The sequence below is a fragment of the Anas platyrhynchos genome, chromosome 12, assembly GCF_047663525.1.
Source record: "Anas platyrhynchos isolate ZD024472 breed Pekin duck chromosome 12, IASCAAS_PekinDuck_T2T, whole genome shotgun sequence".
NCBI classification, from domain to species: domain Eukaryota; kingdom Metazoa; phylum Chordata; class Aves; order Anseriformes; family Anatidae; genus Anas; species Anas platyrhynchos.
Genome location: NC_092598.1, coordinates 23,250,752 through 23,269,670, shown reverse-complemented (window position 1 = coordinate 23,269,670; position 18,919 = coordinate 23,250,752). Strand labels below are relative to the sequence as shown.

The following is an 18,919-nucleotide window of genomic DNA, read 5'->3' as shown; positions in this document are numbered from 1 at the left end:
GGTACATATGGTCAGCATCTGCCTTAGTAAACAATGACTAAAGAACTTTTTTAAATAAGTCTGTCCTCTTAATCTCAGTCAGCCAAATGGAGAATAACCTTACCTAACCTTATGGATATGAGAACAGTTGTAGTGCCAGGTGTTACTCTGTAAACTTCAAATGTAATCACTCTTTGAACAAAACTACAAAAATTTCAACTATGGTCTTAAAAAAAAAAAAAAAATGTTATACGTGCCCTAGCATACCAAAAAGATGGTCTGTATTGAAATTAATAAAATATTGATTCCTCAATAAATTGCAGAGTTACACTGTAGGAAGCTTTTAAATAAATATATAAATAGTTTTCAATATGCCAACTCATTAAGCTTAATTTGAACAAATCTCTTTGTGTCATAGCAGTGCATCAGTGATACAGCAGCACTTATCAATTAAATTACTTCTCATTAAATTTTTTAAAAGAAATGAAAACACAAGAGTTAAAAACTTCAGTACACCTAAATAACTAAACTTAATAGATACAACTTTAAGACAGTGCATAATTTATATATATAGGGAGAAAAACAACAGGAGAATACTTCCCATTTTTAATCAAATGGTATTGAAAGAGGAGGTGAGGCTGGGTACATCCATGACAGATGAGAGGAGAGGGGGCAGATCCTCCTTTGGCATTGTATCTGAAAACAGTTTCTGCTCTAGTTTAGTTTTTAGACAGCCCTCTGTCTCCACTGACCACACAAGGATCCTGGGGAGAATTGAAGTGCTGTATAACCTTTATGGCGTTGTCCCATTATCAGACCATGGGCAATCATAGGTGAATTTCTGATTAAAGGAAAGGGAAATTCTATGTTCCCCTAAGTGGTATCAAGTGCTCAGTACTGAAGCCCAAACTCATAAAGTCCATTCTTCCTCCAGATGATAACAACATCATTTGTTTTTTATAAGCAGGTTCTTGCTGATATTTGATTTAAACAAAGAATAGAAAAGCACAGGATAAAAGTGTGTCACTTCCTTGCAAACCTAATTCTATTACTCTGCTTTCTCACTGTTGTTTTGACCAACATGTTTATTATTTCATAGAAGAGGAGTACTTATAGTAAAAATCTGAAGGAAAATGACATTTTTTCATTGTTTTTGTAATTGAAGTTATTGTTTTGCTACAAACTTGCAGTCTTCCTTATTCTTATTTTTTGTCCTTGTGTGTTTACATCCCTCAGGTTTGGGGTGGAATAAATCATCAGGTGGAATAGCAGGTGAGGAGGAGAATATTGGCAGACAGATGATAATGCTGCTTAGCTTTCTGCACAGGAGATGCTTTTCTGGGCAGCACATTGCCACCTACCAGCAGCTTGGCTGAGCAGCACATTCCCCTTTATGGCTGAAGCATTTCCAACTGCACTGAAATGCAACGGGAACGGTGGAAATAACATGCAACACTGCAAGCTGCACTTAACAAGTGCAGATGGAGATCTCCCTGGGCTCATGCAAAATAAGAAACTAAGGGCATGAGACTACCACATGAACTAGAGAAAGCCCAAATTTCAGCATCAACACTAAAAGGAAATTCAGTCTACCTTCATGGTGGTTTTGTAGCTTTACTTTTAACACCTTTCCATGCACAATCACTGAGTCCATTTGAGAGACCAGTAGCATTAGGGTTTTTAAGTAGTTGACCATGTTGCAAGGAGTAGTCTGATGCTTAGCAATTGTTTAGAAATTCAGACATAATTAGGCAGTTCCTCCAAATATACTGTTGTGCAGCAAATTGTTTAGGAGAATGCAGCTACAACAAAGAAGCTTCCAGAAAAATCTGAAAAATCTACCTGGCCATGTGATGAGAAATTCTAAACTGCGTGAGTCTTTAAAACGTGATCAACTTTTATTCCTTTCTTGCAGGGAAATAAGAAACTTTTTCAGTGTGCTCAGTGACCAAGGTGTATCTAGTTAAGCACATGGTTTCATAAATCCAAGCTCTTGAGGTGCTAGCTATTCTGAGAAAATAAGTCTTTGGAAATTTCTTTATGAAGTCTTCAATCTGAAAATATTTTATCTAAAAAATGCTACTTTTTAAAGTCTTCTGTGCATGAGCAGATTGACTATGAATCTCTTTTGTCACACCTGTAGAACTCTATTTACCATATATAAGCTAACAGTGACAAGCACTCCTTTGCTCTGCTCTGGGCTAAGAGCCAGCTGAAGTCAGCTGCAAGCAGCTGGCTTGGCTCCAGTGCACCTTACACTCTTTCCCACCATTGAATTATTACCAAATTCATCTTCTTAACAAGTCATCAATCCTTCATTCTTCTGCCCTGTGCTGCCCTGAGAAGCTGTCATCAGCCCAAGCTTTTCCTGTTGGTCTCTGCACATTCCCTAGTCTTTCCATTTTTTTTCCCAGCTGTGGATAACATATTGAAGAAGGATCCTGTAAACATCTGTGTCAGGTTTATCATTCATTTTAAATGAAGATACTGTTTTAGTATAATATCCAAGCTGGTAAACTCCTGACAGACTCTCTGAGATGCAGTTTCAGCACTAAAGCAAATAGGGAAACCAGAAGCTTCCTTATCAGTTGCATTCTATAACAAAGAGAGAGACGGGGAAAAAAAAAATGTTTTAACAGAGGGGAGCTTGCAGAATGACAGGCAAGTGGAAGAGAATCTACTAGGAAATGCTACTACAGGAGTGTCTAAAAATAAGTATTTCTATTTTAAGATTGAAAGAAAGCACAAAGTACTGCACGACTACGTCCTTTTGTGCAACAAACGTGCCAAAGATCTATTTTTTGATGTGTTTGTTTTTTAAAGCAATTATTTATACAAATAAGAAAAATTGAAATATTGAAGTGAAATCTGCAGCTTAGGGGTTGAACAAGAGCAATTCAGTCCCTTATCCATAAGGACTGATTCACTGTCCTGGAACCGCCTCAAAATCCCAGTACATCCTACGCCTTCTTCCTCTTAATCGAGTAGCAGCAATAGTTCAGACCCATGGGCCATCTAGGTCGCAGCCAGAGAGAGGGATATCCAGTGCTATCCAACAGTCATTTGCAATATTCCACAAAGGAAAGGGCAGCAAGCCAACAGACAGTAGCCTGGATTTGGTCTGTAATTCACACTGATTAAGGGTACAACAATGATGACCTCTGTCTGATATCAACTACAGAACACTGACATCACTGTTCTATGCCTTAGCTTTCAGTTTGAGATGGCTAGACAATAGCTGTTGAGAAATACTATCAGCTAAGATAGTATATCTTAACATACAAAATAACTTTAACTAAGAAGCAGAAAGATTTCTTGGATTTTGGCAGTCCTGGCTACCAACTTGAAAGGAAATTGTAAATATAACAAACACTCAGGATAAGACCTGAGTTTCGTAAGAGGACTGTAGATTCCAGCCAGATAATTTGATTGAAACAAGGAGCATCCTTCTATCACTAAGTTTCGTTAGCTAATAAATTTTCAAACTCCTATCGAGCTGATGAAAGTCACAAACAAAACACTGTTTTTGGTGGCCTTCCTTAAGCACAACGGCGGTTTCCCAGATAATATTCCTCACAGCCTCCTCATCGTCTAGCACTTATCTTCTGTTTGACTTTGACTATGCTATTATAATAAAATGCATTGCAGAGCACTTTACCATTAAGCTTTAAGTCTGTGAAGCATATTGCAATGATCTTTTTTGCTTGTGTTAAAGGACCATGCCAGATTTAAGAACATGACATCTCATGGCATACAACTTGTCATTTGGAACACAAATGCATGTTGCAGTATGTCTGGTCCAGAAGACAGAAGTTTCACATGGTGAAACTAGTAAATTAACCGATATTGCAAGATGACCTCAGATAGCTTCACTGCAAAACACTCCCTTTCAGTAGACTGATTTAAGTAGTCAGAAACAACTTTCAGAGAATGAACCACCAAAATAAATAAAAGCCTTTTGTGTCCCATATATCTTTAAAGAACCAAGAGCCATATCAAACAGGTTGCACATTTTTTATCTCAGGCGTTCCTTGGTAAAGAAAATATACCAAGTTTATATTATTTCCATAAAAGGTCAGCTTCAGTGAAATTTCATTTCTCCAAGGCTAAAGAAAAGAAAAAAAAAAAAAAAAAAACAAACAGAAAAAGAAAAATTAATCCAGGCAAAGTTTAGCTACAGTTGCATATTGTACACAAAAACTACTCTCCGCCTCCCACCCCTACATCCACCTTTTAAAAATCAGCTTGCCAGTTGCTATCTCCAACACATTCCTTGAGAGTTGAGGCATATCTTCTAATTTTTGCTATTTTCTGAAGCACCGGACATGTGCCATTTGCAAGCACCTTTTAAAATAGAGTTCTCCAAGGACAGCTTATACAGTATGCATCCAAAGTTTTAATAGAAGTAAAGGCAAAGACAGCTATTTGAGAACAAGATACGGGTATTGATCCATTAATAGAGTTTTAATCTTCACATAGATTATGATTAGACATTTTTCCTGTTTTAATAATATATTACATGAAGGATGGAATAACATTATACTGAAAAAGTACATTTGCTTCCAATTTGATTAAACGTAGTCTGTCAAAAATACTTTATCTCCTCCAGTATTCTTCCCCTTAAATTTTTGTTTCTTTTGTTCTTAATAAGCACAAAGCCAAACGTTAGTGCCCTGAAATCCTTTAAGAAATGAAAATTCAATCCTCAGCACACATGCTTTTGTCACACGTTTCTGGTTTTATTTTATTACAAGCCACAGCACCAACACAAAGCTTGAGTACAAGCACAATATTTCATGACTGCTGCAAAGTAAGCAACAAAATATAAAAATCTGTTTAGTAAAAAACTCGAGCAGTGTCTGCCTAGCTATAGTGGTGCTTCAAATATCTTCGGATTAGTGCCAAAGTAGTGCAGTATATGATTTAACAAGCACTTCAAATGAAGTGTTTATTTCATTGGTTATTTTATTTCATACACCATTCCCCCTAGATCTGCTAAACCATTTGAGAAACAGTAAAATGTAGTGGCAGACACACTAAGCCATACAACAATCTACTGAGGACTTTCTCAGACAGAAAGCTACACAAGGAACAATAATGAATAGCAAAGAAAAAAAAAAAAAAAAGAATATTGTAGTATGTTCAAGGAGCCAAGGATGTAGGCAGAAGAGGAGTGATCTTTTGGCATAAGGAATAAATTTAAGAAGCAACAGCTTTAGCTTTTAGATCCTGCCTCATCTGAACCAAGGCTTGTTGGACACTGTAGAAAAAATTGTTTTGATGTCCACAGGTTAGCAGTACTTTGCCTGAAGCCATCCAGGGGTGAAGCCTGATTTTTTCTTTGCTCAGGCTGCCAGCACATAAACCTGAACAGAAAAGGTGAGGGCCATCAAATTAGAGCAACAAATTTGCTGATTCCCAGAACACAAAAGACAAAATACCAGGAATCTTCAGCAGAGATGTATCCCAAAGCAAAGAAGTGGGATATATTCCATATACTGTGGAAGTGCTTATTTCACCCTTTCTTTTTCCTCCAAACCTTGTAGACTTACACCACACATAAAATAAGAACAATGATGCCTCTCTAAGTATGGGAATGGGAAGAGGGAAGGCTGCTAGGCACAATGGTCAGGAATGTGATTCCAAAGCCAAACATAAACACCTATCAGTTTGTGACAGATCATCTAACCAGACTGCTTCTGAGGAGTGGAAATAATAGAGGCTATCTTATAGAGATGCTTTGTAGTATTGATGATTCTCCAGGCTCTTATTTTTTCTTCACAACAAACTGCATTTATTAATGCTTCTGCATTTGCTCTGTTCTAAATTCCCTAACTACGTGCATCTTTTCCTCATGTAGGGTTCATTTTGAGGGTTCACTTTCTTTCTTTCTTTCACATACACACATTTTTAAAAAAATGCAAACCACAATGAGCTGAATATTAGTTGGACTCTAACTACAACTCTACTAAGCTAGTAGAGTTTTCTGTGCCTACCAGCAATTGACATCCATGCCTTACTAGAAGTACATAATCTACAAATTTCATAGGCATGAGTAAGAAGATGTCAGCTGTCCAGTTGCCTGCCTGTATGAATAGCTCTTCCCCTTTGTATTCTTTTTCAGCAAGGTTTTTGACCCATTCTCATCAACTCTTTGTTGCCTTCAGGGGGCAGCGGCGACCTGGTTCAGGAACGGCACGGCGACCAACCCCAGGCCGCTCGGTCCATCGGCTCACAGACACCAATGTGGTGGATGGCAAATGGCGTTTATTGTCGAGTCACATGGGCTTATATACCCGAGGCCCATAGCGTCACTTCCGCTTGCTTACATCACAGGCCACACGCTACTGTCCATCAAGGGAGGGGCTCCACCTTTCCGTACAGCACGACATCTTCCGGCCGCCAGACCCTAACTACCCACATCTCCCCCCTCCCTATGCACAACCAAATTAGCTAAAATATAACCATCTTAAGATGTAGACATCATAACTTAACTGAAAAACATAAGGCACAATAACCAGGAGAAAACTAGGAGGTAACTGGTAACCCTGAGTAAATACACTCTTAAAGTAGTTGTTGGTGTTCTACCAACATAATATTAACTTTCTCTAACCAACTTTTAACAAACAACACAAGCATATTTAGTATACAAGGTCCAAAGATAAGATCACACAAACACATTGCAGCCCCCCACCCACAGAGGCTGCTTCGCTGGTGTCTGGATTCTGCCAGTGTGGAACTCTCAGGCTTAAACAGGACGCTTGCTGACTTATTGTCTTCTCATATCGCCGGGGTATACAGATTACAGGGGTGCCTGATGATCCATTCCTGTGAACAGAAACTCAGTTTTCATTAGTTTTGTTCTGAAGTTGGGGCGTCGGCTGTTTGGAGCTTCTCTGGCCGCACGAGTTGCCATACCTTCGTGGGCCCTCAGGCCCTGGACTTGCGCCTGGGGGGTGATCACTGTTGGGTCCGTACCCATTCGCCGCTGCAGGCTAGAGCCATACAGTGTGTGATCCGTCCCAGTTACTTGGGCCAGTTGTCTCTTACAGTTGTCCCCCCATTCTCGTTTAAAAATGATCATCCCACCCCCGTCAAAGATCAGTCTACAAGTTTGTTTTATATCAAACGGGAGCATGTCGTCTCCCCTGAAAACACCATCTATGAGGGTGGAGACCATTGCAGAATGAAGCCCTTTATCCACAATGGCTTTAACTATCGCTTGCACATCTTTAGGGTTTGTTGGTGAGTGAACCCTCTGCCCCCTGTCTGTCACCCAGACCGGGAACGCTAGCATGGCCGATAAAGCCCAGACAGCGCACGCAATCTTAATTTTCCTCCAATCCATGAGAGGAATTTCTCTGCCTCGCGGTGCAGCTTTATTTCGGATGGGGATATTTTTGCTATCTGTCCCCATTTCCTCCTCCGAATTTGAATCGGTATGTGATCCGGAGTCAGAGCTTGACTGACTGCTCACCTCCGAGTCCCGGTCCCCTCCCATCGAGTTCCGGCCCTGCCCCCCACCCCTGCGGGCGGGCCGCTCCCTGCCTCGTGGCTCGCCCCGCCGCCTGCTCAGCGAGGCGTTTGCGCCACAGGAGCGTTTTCTCGGATGGCCGTTCCGATCGGCTCTCTGCCCCTCTCTCACGCTTCTACCTCCTCCCCGGTCGTCCCCGCAACCGTTCTCTTTTTCGCATTTCCACGTGTTAGTAAAACCTAACGCTTCATCCCCGTTCCCGCCGGAGGCTTCTTCACCCGATTCTTCGTCTTCTAGTTCAGCACCGTACTGGGGCACACATGGCCGTGGTCTCTCCCAGATTTCCCCAGGCTCTGGTTCCCCACCGGCACCCCTGGCTTCCTCAGCCGAGCCACCCCACAGCTTCCACAACTTTGATACGACCTTCACAAGGGTTTCCATCTTCCTTGTTGGTCCGGGAGCTTCCTCCCCGCCGGGCTGGTCCCGCCGCTCCGGCCGCCGTTCACCCGAATCAGGAGTTTTCCCGGGTTTCGGCACCACTTGTTGCCTTCAGGGGGCAGCGGCGACCTGGTTCAGGAACGGCACGGCGACCAACCCCAGGCCGCTCGGTCCATCGGCTCACAGACACCAATGTGGTGGATGGCAAATGGCGTTTATTGTCGAGTCACATGGGCTTATATACCCGAGGCCCATAGCGTCACTTCCGCTTGCTTACATCACAGGCCACACGCTACTGTCCATCAAGGGAGGGGCTCCACCTTTCCGTACAGCACGACATCTTCCGGCCGCCAGACCCTAACTACCCACAACTCTTCCTATTAAAAATGATATAGAGGAAATTTGTTTATTCATTTCTGACATTTGTGGGAGTCTTGTTCATTCGTTACTAACAAAATAGAGCATGATTAGTCATTAGCATGTTGCCTAGCAATGGCAACAAAGAAAAAAAAAGAACCTCCAGTGCTCTGCAGCAGGCACAGTCCTTTGAAGTGTTAATATTAAAATTTCTGAGAATGCAACAGAGTTCCTGTGCCAGACAAACAAACAAACAAACAAAAAAGTGAGGAAGAGGCCTGCAAAAATGGAAACAGAAAGAGGGAAGGGAGACATTTCCTCAGTTTTCCTGAAATTTTTAATTGGTATTACTCAATCAGTTGTTAGCATCATTATTTTTAATTGCTATTACTAACTTTACAAATTAAATACATTATTTTGTAAACACACTAGTCCTTCTCTGAGAATGTGTTGGGAACAGCCCTGAGCAGGAAGCACCTCTCCTATGAAGACAGGCTGAGGGAGTTGGGGTTGTTGAGCCTAAAGAAGAGAAGGGTCTGGGGGGACCTTACAGTGGCCTTCCATTACCTAAATGGGGCCTACAGTAAAGCTGGGAAGAGACTCTTTATCAGGCAGTACAGTGAAGGGGACACGGGGTAATGGTTTCAAATTTTAAAAAAAGGTACATTTAGATTAGGTACTAGGAAGAAATTATTTATTCTAATGGTGGTGAGGCACTGGAACAGGTTGCTCTAAGAAGCTGTGGATGGGATGCCCCTGGAAGTGCCCAAGACCAGGTTGGATGGGGCTTTGAGCAACCTAGTCCAGCAGAGGGTATCCCAGCCCATGGTAGGGGATCAAACATGATGATCTTTAAGGTCCCTTCCAATACAAACCATTCTATGTTGATAAGACAGGTGGAAAATTTAACCCCTTAACTAATACTCTTAAGCGTTGAGTTTGGCTCCTAAATTCACTAGGAGAATATGGGAACAAACAAACAAACAGACAGAGAGACAAACAAACAAAAAAACCAAAACCAAACAAACAAAAAAACCCTTTGAACAGTCTTTCTTGCCATTTCACTTTAGCTGCAGTGACTCTGAATCTAAGCATAGTCCTGTAAGAGTTAGGAGGAGGTGGGAAGGAATAAATAAAGGAGCAATAAACAAGATAGCACTTTACCCTGAAATTAATTCAGATCCTATGAAAGAACAACCTTCACGTGACAGACTTCTGGGTGCCATAAAAAGGTGGTTGTTAGAATATTACAACAAATTTCCATAAGACTAGAAGCTTTGTGCTATCTCATTAACATGGCTAAAAAAGTAAATATCACTCCTGCAGAGGTTTTAAAAAATATTAAACAACAATAACAACGAAGCTGTTTCAAAAGAAAAAGCCAACCTTTTTTTTTTTTTTTCTGTGAAACAGATGCTAAGCTTTCCAACAAAATTTACTCAAAGAAAACAACCTTTTTGTTTTGAAAATTAATTTATTAAATGCTCTTTTAAGGTTTTAGAAAATAAATACTTAGTGATCAACAACATATTTCCAACATATGGCTTAATTAAATCAAATTGATTTGTAATCTTACAAAGATACTAAGGAATAAAACTAGCTCCTTAGCATTTAGAAAGGTCATTCTTTTTTCCCCTGATTAAAACTCATAATTAAATTACAGCAGCTATGTTTTTCATCAAGGAAGTAGTTAAATTACTAATTTTATATAAATACATTACATGCTAGCTCAATAAATTAGAAAGAACAAGGATAATCTGGTTAGAATCCAATTCAGAGGAAACTGTGGGCGGATGGCCATTTACATGAGAAAGCACAGGATAAATAAGGTTCATAAATTATTCACAGCTCACCAACAAAATTTAGGGCATCAAATCTTTTTAGAAATTAAATGAGAACTGCTGGCAGAGTGATTCAATTTATTCCCCCTGAAGGGAGAGAAAAAATAATTTCCAATCTTCTAATAATTCTGATTTCTTTATTTTGTCAAAATTACCCTAAAAAGGAACCAGTGACACATCACACTGTCACCAGTACTGGTATTAACCGTCTTGCTACAGTTCCGATGTTTCAAGGCAGATAACGTAAGATTTTTTTGATTAAGTCTTTCATTTAATTAATGAATAAAAATGGCTGGTATTCCATTTTCTGTGTGAGTTACTCACATTAAATGGAATTTGGCCAATTCAAAAGCCAAATTTTTTTTGCAGCTTTAGAAAACTGCTGGTAGTGAAGTAACAGTCTGCAACCCTGTCAGAAAAGCAGTCTGTGGTGTGCATCAGAACATTCTAACAAGCTGGTTTTTAAGCTGTTCCTAAATCTTCCTCTGTTCAGGATCTGAATCTACCACTATTATACTATGTGAAAAGTTCCAAATTTAGGTGTTATCTTAAAACAGAGTAGGGCTTTTCACCTCCAGAATCTTTTTTTTTTCTTCTTTCAAAAGAAGAAGAGCAAGACTTTGCTCTCCCTCCTTCCAGCTAAGCTAAGGTTCTTGCTTCTTGTGCCGCAATAAAAGTTCTGATGTAATCCTTATTTTTCCACATATACTATCAAGGCTTTATTAAATTAAATCTTATGATTAATATGGCAGTTACAGAAAGGAAGCTGCTGTCATCATACAAGGAAGCATTTCCAGAACCATTACTCTCTTCCTCCCTGCCCTGCCTTCTTTAAGCCCTTTCCTTCTTCATGCCCACACTGTTTACAGAATCTGTCTTCAATAGCTAGTTAAAGCCAAGAAATATCTAAAAGGGAACGAATTGTACCTGCTTCTTCAATGCCTGAAGAAGGTGCAAAGTTCTGCAAAATCTGTGAAGTGTGAAGTATAGGAAGGTATTTGAAGCACAAAATCTGTCATGAAAATGAAACAGGCTGAAAAAGCTTTGCTATTTTGAGGCACCTCACAGGACTAGTCAGATTAGTGAGTTAGTTCTGCACAGAAGCCGTTTGATTTGTTTAGAATGTAGTAATTTCTTACCGTATTTACAGTACCCCCAAACCATGTATCTCTTCTCTTTCTTTTAGGAGGTAAATAATGGACAGAGAAAAATGGCTTCTCCTTTCCCGTACAAACTAAGCCTGGGCCATAAAAACAAAAACAACCACAGATTTTACAAGTTTCTGAAGTTGTGTATTTTTTAATGTATTTGTTGTATCTGCACATACGGATTCAGTATTTATGTACTTGCAGACTGTTATGGTTTAATTTGACACTTCTCATCTTTCAAGTGGAAAATTTTTAATGATGTGTAAAAGTCAAACATAAAATTGTGAACAGGATGGGTTTTTTGTTGTTTGCTTTTTTGTTGTTGTTTGTTTGTTTTTGCAATCATTTTTAAGCATGTTTCTTGAAAGAATCTTCCCTTAGTCCTACCTGTAATACACAATAAATGTTTGTTCATTGTCTTTTGTAAAAACAAGGAGTTCTGTTTGAGGAATGGGAGTTGTGAAAACTCCATGCTGAAGTAAGGAGCTGTATAATGCTTAGCTAGACACTATGAAAATTCCTTTGCTTAATGTAACAAAAAAGAGAACCCTCTCCCCTTCTCTCCTTCTGCATCTCAGTAGCCTCTTTTGTTCAAAAAACACTGCTGCAAAGTTCATGTAACCATCTCCTGATAAGTTGTTAAACTAGTGTATCAACACCCTGCCTCCCTGTCTCACGCTGGGCCAACATGACCAAATAAAGAAAGAAGTTGAACCACAACGCCGAGGAAGACTACGGCCTTCATCTTCACGACCACCAGAGGGACAGAGACGACCCCCTAGCAACAGTGCGCGCAGTCGCAGAACATACCCGGACGTGCTGCGTAATCCTGAAATCACCAAGATATAAAAAGGGACCCTGGGGGGGGTGAGGTGCGCGCCGTTGGCGGAGCCGAGACTCCCCGGCCGCCCAGCGCTGTTTTGCTTGCTGTTGCTTACTCAATAAATTCCTTTCTATTATTAAAGCAATGCTCTCTGAAAAATTAATTAAGAGGGAGCTTATAACAAATTTGGTGCCGTGACTCGGATGAAGGCAATCTGATTGAAAGACCTTCGGAGGGGGCGCCCCGCTGATTTCAGCGGCCTTCGCTAGGACTACTTTCATTCAAATCCTTCACCGACGAACCCTAAATTCGGCAGCAAGCAAATAAAGCCGGTAACCCCTAGTAATCTTTGTGCACGAAGACCGAACGAAGACTCAGGAGTGAGTAAGTATAGGCCGGTGATCCGTTCGGTTGGGGTTGGGTATCCTGGAGCGTAGCCTTGTGAGACGTCCAATTGCGGACGAAGCGAGTGCGGACCCCTCGGTAGTGCGGTTCCCACATCCCGCGAGGGACTGGGCCACGAAAAGGGGGAAGCGATTTGTGCGTGTGTGTGTGAAGGCGCTCCAGAAGATGGGACAGAAGAAGAGTAAGCCTTCTGGTCCCATGGGCAGGGTAACGTCTGATGTTAGGTTACCCTGGGATTAATGATTAAAAATTGGCAGGATTCCCCTTTTAGGCGGGGAAGCAATAAAGTAAAAATGATACATTATTGTGTTGAAGTTTGGGGTGGTAAACAGATTCGAGGAGACCACCTTTACTGGCCTGTATTTGGGTCCTTTGAAGATTGGGTTTGCCAGGCCCTAAATATTTATGTAAACTCAAAGGAACCTTTTAGTTTGGAAGAAAGTGAATATGGACATTTGTGGATCAGCTTGGAAACTCAAGCCGATTTATATCCTCTAAAAGAAAAAGGAGGGGATGGGAGGCAGAAGAAAAACCGAGAATTAGAGATCCCAGCCCCACTGTCTCCCTATATTTCACCACCACCACCTGCAGCCCCTCCGACTCCCGGGCTTCCTAATCCGCAACCCCAGGGAGACTCTGATAGCGACTCTGACTCTAGCGTTCAGGGACCAGTGACTAGGAATATGTGGCCATCCCCATTAACTCCGGGGACGTCCGAGATTTTAAGAAAGAGACAGGAGGAGGGTAAGCGAGCTTTAATGGCAACTGACACAATGTTTCCAGCTGCTGAGGAATGATTGTAACTGGAATAATAACTGTACATTGTATATTGTATATATAAAAGCCCGGGCATTTTTGTTAAAGTGTTCTTTTATACATATGTTAATATGTAAATATGAAAATATAAGAACTGCCATTGAGGTGTATGTTTAAGGGAACAAAATTTTCCCAGGCATATTATCGGTTCATCAGGTTTAAATGTTCCCAGTGTAATTGTCTACAGGCAGTTAATTTCCAGTGGTCTGATTTTACTTGTGTATCTATATATTGTGGATTTTGGAGGGATTGGGATTGACTAGTAAAGAGCTTCTAGGAAAACGGTGGAATATTAACCACTGCAGATTACAATAGGAAAAGTTCAAAGCAAAGAAATCCCGAGGAAAAGCCCCCTAGGATGTATACTAACACATTGAAGGGATATAGTGGGGTAAGAGGGTACAGAGAGTAAAAGAACCCTTATTAAATATTGTAATCAGTGGTGGCCACTTTATAAACTAGAGGATGGAGCGGAGTGGCTCCTAAATGGAAGTATTAATTATAACACCATATTACAGTCAATGTTGTTTTTGTGGAAAGAAGGAAAACAGGATGAAATGTTGTATATTGATGTTGTTTCAGCATCTTGGAGGGAAAAGGTACGGAATTAAGTTGGCCCCTGACTGAGCCTTTGATGTCGGCATTAGAAAAGTAAAGGCTAGAGAAAGATAAAGTACGTGTTAAAAGGTTTGTTGAAAGTGTTAAAGGTATTCGAAGTTGAATGAGCAGGGAAAGGTGATGTAGGCATTATCTAAGTAACAGTCTAGAAGTTTTGGTATATTTGCATATTTGCTGTGGTGTTTGTTCAGTTTCCCAAGCATCGGGGAGGGGGGAACAGCCTGCTCCACCAGGGGCCTCTCCAGCGGCAGCAGGGGGGCTTTGGCTCCAGCGCCTGGAGTGCCTCCTCCCCCTCCTTCTGCACTGACTTTGGTGTCTGCGGGGGGGGTTCTTGCTCTCCCAACTGCTGTTACTTGTAAAGTATCAGGGATTAAATTAACTAATGAAACCCTAAATGTGATGGGGGTAGAAGGGACTGGGATAACAGTGCCACTTTTGGGGGATACCAAGCTGAGACTAGGGGATAAAATGATCACTGGGCAATTATTGTATGTATCCAAGGCAGAGACTAACTTGTTGGGAAGGGATTTGATGATTAAATTGGGCATTCAACTAGTAAATTGTTAGACTAGAATAACAGTGTTATTAATGGAGTGCTCTCTGGCCCTGAGAGCAAACATACATGTATATTCACCTCTGACTGGAAAGACCCTGAAATGGGTGCGGAAGCAACAATATAGGTGGACAATTTTACCTCAGAGCTATACAGGGCCACCTATCTATTTGGGTAAATTCTAAAAAAGATTTTGGAGCAATTACAACCTCCCAAGGAGGTATTAATGTTACAAATATGTGGATCATTTTAAGGAAAATCGATACTCCCTGATGGGAGAGAAATGCTGAATAAAGTGATAATGAGGCACATATTAACTGTTTTACATCAGAAGAGTCATTGGGAGGTGCAAGCAATGTGTGATGTTGTTCTAAGAAAGCATGTCTGTGTAGGAATATATACTTTAGGGAAGCACACATGTAGAGGATGTACTACTATATGTCAAAAGGTAAATAAAAAGGCCTTCTGTAACCTATCTAGAGGGGGACGGGAGCCAGGGCTTTGACCTTTCCAAAGTATACAGGTAGACTTTACTGAGTTACTTGTTTGTCCTAATTGACCACGTGACTGAATGGGTGTAAAGCTTTACTGCAAGGATCAAAGCAGGCCTTAGAGATTGAGTGGGATTTTCACAGCCCCTGGCACCCCTCCTCTTCTGGAAAGGAAGAGTGAATGAATGGTGAAATTAAGAAACAACTAACAAAACTTGTGCTGGAAACTAAGGCTTCTTGGGTAAAATGCTTACCCCTTGCACTGTTAAACATATGGACACAGCCCAGAACTGATGTAGGAATTTCTCCTTTTGAAATGCTATATGGTATGCCCTATGACTTGGAACTGCCACTTGATCACCCTCAATTCTAATTAAGACTTGGAAAGAGACTGCTTTAACACCACGATGGGGAAGGCCCCTATGTTGTTTTGCTTACCACAGAAACGGCTATTCGAACTGCGGAGAAAGGATGGACGCATGCCAGCCGTGTGAAAGGACCAATCCGGGAAGGTAAATGGGAGGCAGCTCCAGGCCCTGACGACTTGAAGCTGACACTAAGACGGACTCGATAAGTATTTTATATTATCTGTGTATCGTGGGAAGGGGAGGAGGCCCTGTTTCAAAGGCTCCCTAGTAGGTTCCCCTGAAGAACACTGCTGCTGCCAAGAAGAACCGATACCTTGTAGTTCGCTGCAACCGAACTGACAAGCGAGGCAGAGAAGTGAAAACGGTGGGGGACTAAGGGAACGACAATTTAGATGGGCTCCAACCACCTCCTACGATACATGGGAGTCAGTATCATCGTTTTGGTCAGCTATGGGTCTGCGCATCCCCCATCAGCCTTTTAAATGGAGCTTGATCAGATGGAAGGATCAATTCGTCATCCAGCAAACAACGACAGCGGGTGCTCCCAGTTTCCGCATCACATTATGTGACCTGGTGTCAGTGCAGCCATGCTTTAACCGATCAGGATTTTATTTCTGCCCAAGTTCTAACCCAGGAAAGGGGTACTGTAATTACCCGAACATGTATTATTGTGCATACTGGGGGTGTGAAACCATTGCTATGGACTGGACACTCGGGGCTGGTCGGAATAAATTCTTACAAGTGGGATATGGGCCGCAAGGTTGTAACCAACAAGCAGGTCCCCGTTACAGGTGGTGAGGGCATGGTATAGGGTATACAGGAACCTTCCATGGAAATAAAGAAATTTGCAAGGTTCTATATATAAATATAACAAACTTGGATGATACTAGCTGGGTACTAGGAAAAATGTGAGGTGTCAGATTTTACAAACACAGAACAGATAGGGGAGGACTCATACTAATGAAAAGGAGGATGCTGATAGGCCCCAGGCAGTAGGACCAAATGAGGTATTGTCAGAAAATGTCCAGGGAATCCAGCCTGCGGAAAATACTACACTTCCAACCCTCGGCAGCCCTACGAGCTCAGGTAAAGCCGAGAATGATAACATAGCTGAGAATAACATATGGGGGGGTCATGAATGCCAGCTACAAATTATTAAACAAAACAAACCCAAATGTAACAAAACACTGTTGATTATGCTTTAGTATAAGGCCTTCATATTATGATGCTATCGGGAATCCTGGGGAGCCCTCCCGCACAAACGAGAACAGCCCTCTACATTGCAGTTGGGGAAAAGACATAAGGGTAACACTAACACAAGTCACTGGAGGTGGTAGGTGTGTGTGCACGGTTCCTAGTGGGAAGTGTCACCTATGTAATATCATGGAGAATGGAAAACAATCAGCCAAGTGGTTAATCCCAGCCAACAACGCTAGGTGGGTTTGTTTGTGAGTGGGCATAACTCCTTGTCTATCACTAAAACTCTTTAATGTGTCTCGTGATTTCTGTATACAGGTGATAATTATACCAAGGATTCTATATCACCCTGAGGATTATATGTACACCCAGACACAGTGGAAAGTCATCATCTGGAAAGATGGGAACCATTCATGGCTCTAACTTTGGCCACCCTAATAATCCTGGGAGGAGCTAGAGTGGGGACCAGGGTAGCCTCATTGGTTAAACAAAATCAAGAATTTACTTCCTTATGCATTGCTGTGGACGAGGACCTGACCCAAATTGAACAATCCATCTCGGCCCTGGAAAATCTATCAGGTTGCTTTCAGAGGTAGTGTTACAAAATCATAGGGGATTAGATTTGTTTTTTTTTTTTACAACAGGACGGGCTGTGTGCAGACCCGAAAGAGGAATGCTGTGTGTATGCTGATCACACTGGAGAGGTAAGAGATACAATGGCAAGACCCAGGGAAGGGTTGAAAAAAAAAAGGAAACGGGAGAATGAAGCCCGATAGAGCTGGTACGAATCTTGGTTTAATTATTCACCTTGGCCTACTACTTTATTATCAACAATAACAGGACCTTTGTTGTTCTTAATAATAGCACTAACTTTTGGACCATGTATTTTTAATAAATTGATTGCGATTGTAAAGGGACATTTAGAAGCGGCACATTTAATGCTCATACATGCCAGATACGAGCCAATAAGTACCAATGAAGGAATCGAGGAAACATTAGTTCTTAGTAGCCAGGCATTGCAGAGCTTCAATGAACAAAATGAGTAACTAAAAGAAAAAGGAGGGATTGTAATACACAATAAATGTTTGTTCATTGTCTTTTGTAAAAACAAGGAGTTCTGTTTGAGGAATGGGAGTTGTGAAAACTCCATGCTGAAGTAAGGAGCTGTATAATGCTTAGCTAGACACTATGAAAATTCCTTTGCTTAATGTAACAAAAAAGAGAACCCTCTCCCCTTCTCTCCTTCTGCATCTCAGTAGCCTCTTTTGTTCAAAAAACACTGCTGCAAAGTTCATGTAACCATCTCCTGATAAGTTGTTAAACTAGTGTATCAACACCCTGCCTCCCTGTCTCACGCTGGGCCAACATGACCAAATAAAGAAAGAAGTTGAACCACAACGCCGAGGAAGACTACGGCCTTCATCTTCACGACCACCAGAGGGACAGAGACGACCCCCTAGCAACAGTGCGCGCAGTCGCAGAACATACCCGGACGTGCTGCGTAATCCTGAAATCACCAAGATATAAAAAGGGACCCTGGGGGGGGTGAGGTGCGCGCCGTTGGCGGAGCCGAGACTCCCCGGCCGCCCAGCGCTGTTTTGCTTGCTGTTGCTTACTCAATAAATTCCTTTCTATTATTAAAGCAATGCTCTCTGAAAAATTAATTAAGAGGGAGCTTATAACACTACCCATACTTAAAAAGGTTTTTCTATTTGTCAGTGTTTGCTTCATTTAAACAAGCTGGTACCTCGATTTTCTAGTGCACTTCAGCACACTGAAGTCATTCTGACTTCAAAAATTAATCTACCTGCCTGTCTATTTCATGAGTAATTAGTTACCAACTACTTTTATTAAGAAGCAAAACGAAACAAAACAAAATGTAATGTGTGCAATGAAGTGACCTGGATTGTTTTCTGATAGATAATCTATGCAAGTAGATTGAGGACAGTATCTACCCTAGACCTCCACTGTAGAAGAGCAAACTTGGCTAAGATACAGGCCTATGGCACCAGGTTTCATATTGGTCTATGCAGATTATGAGGTATTTTATCCTACAGAAATAAATTACTGTTCTAAATCTTCAGAGTACAGAAGAACAGATTGGAGTGCAGTTTTGTTACATTCAACAATAAGCAGCCCCATATCATTTTAGAGCATCTAACAAGTTTTTCCACCCTCAGCCTTTGACAAAGATTTCATTTTACAGACTTTTTACTTGTTGAATTCTTTTGGATACAGAACCAATGACTTGATTGATTCTTCTACTGATTTCTTGTGTAAGTTCATCCTTTGTATAACAGGAATAAAAAAAGATGAAGCACATAAGAATTCAGCCTCACCTTCACAACCAAAGTAGATTGTTTGCTGACTCTCAATGTCCAATATGGACTGTGTGGATATTTGCCAGGCTA

The 18,919-nt window shown here is 41.2% G+C and overlaps 1 long non-coding RNA gene across 1 annotated transcript; it reads left to right on the top strand.

Moving 5' to 3' along the window:
• Positions 1-15,676: 15,676 nt before the first annotated feature.
• On the top strand, positions 15,677-18,150 carry LOC140003472 (uncharacterized). The gene is made up of 2 exons (XR_011812223.1): positions 15,677-17,212; positions 17,889-18,150. It is a non-coding gene; the product is annotated as an uncharacterized lncRNA (long non-coding RNA).
• The last annotated feature ends 769 nt before the right edge of the window (positions 18,151-18,919 follow it).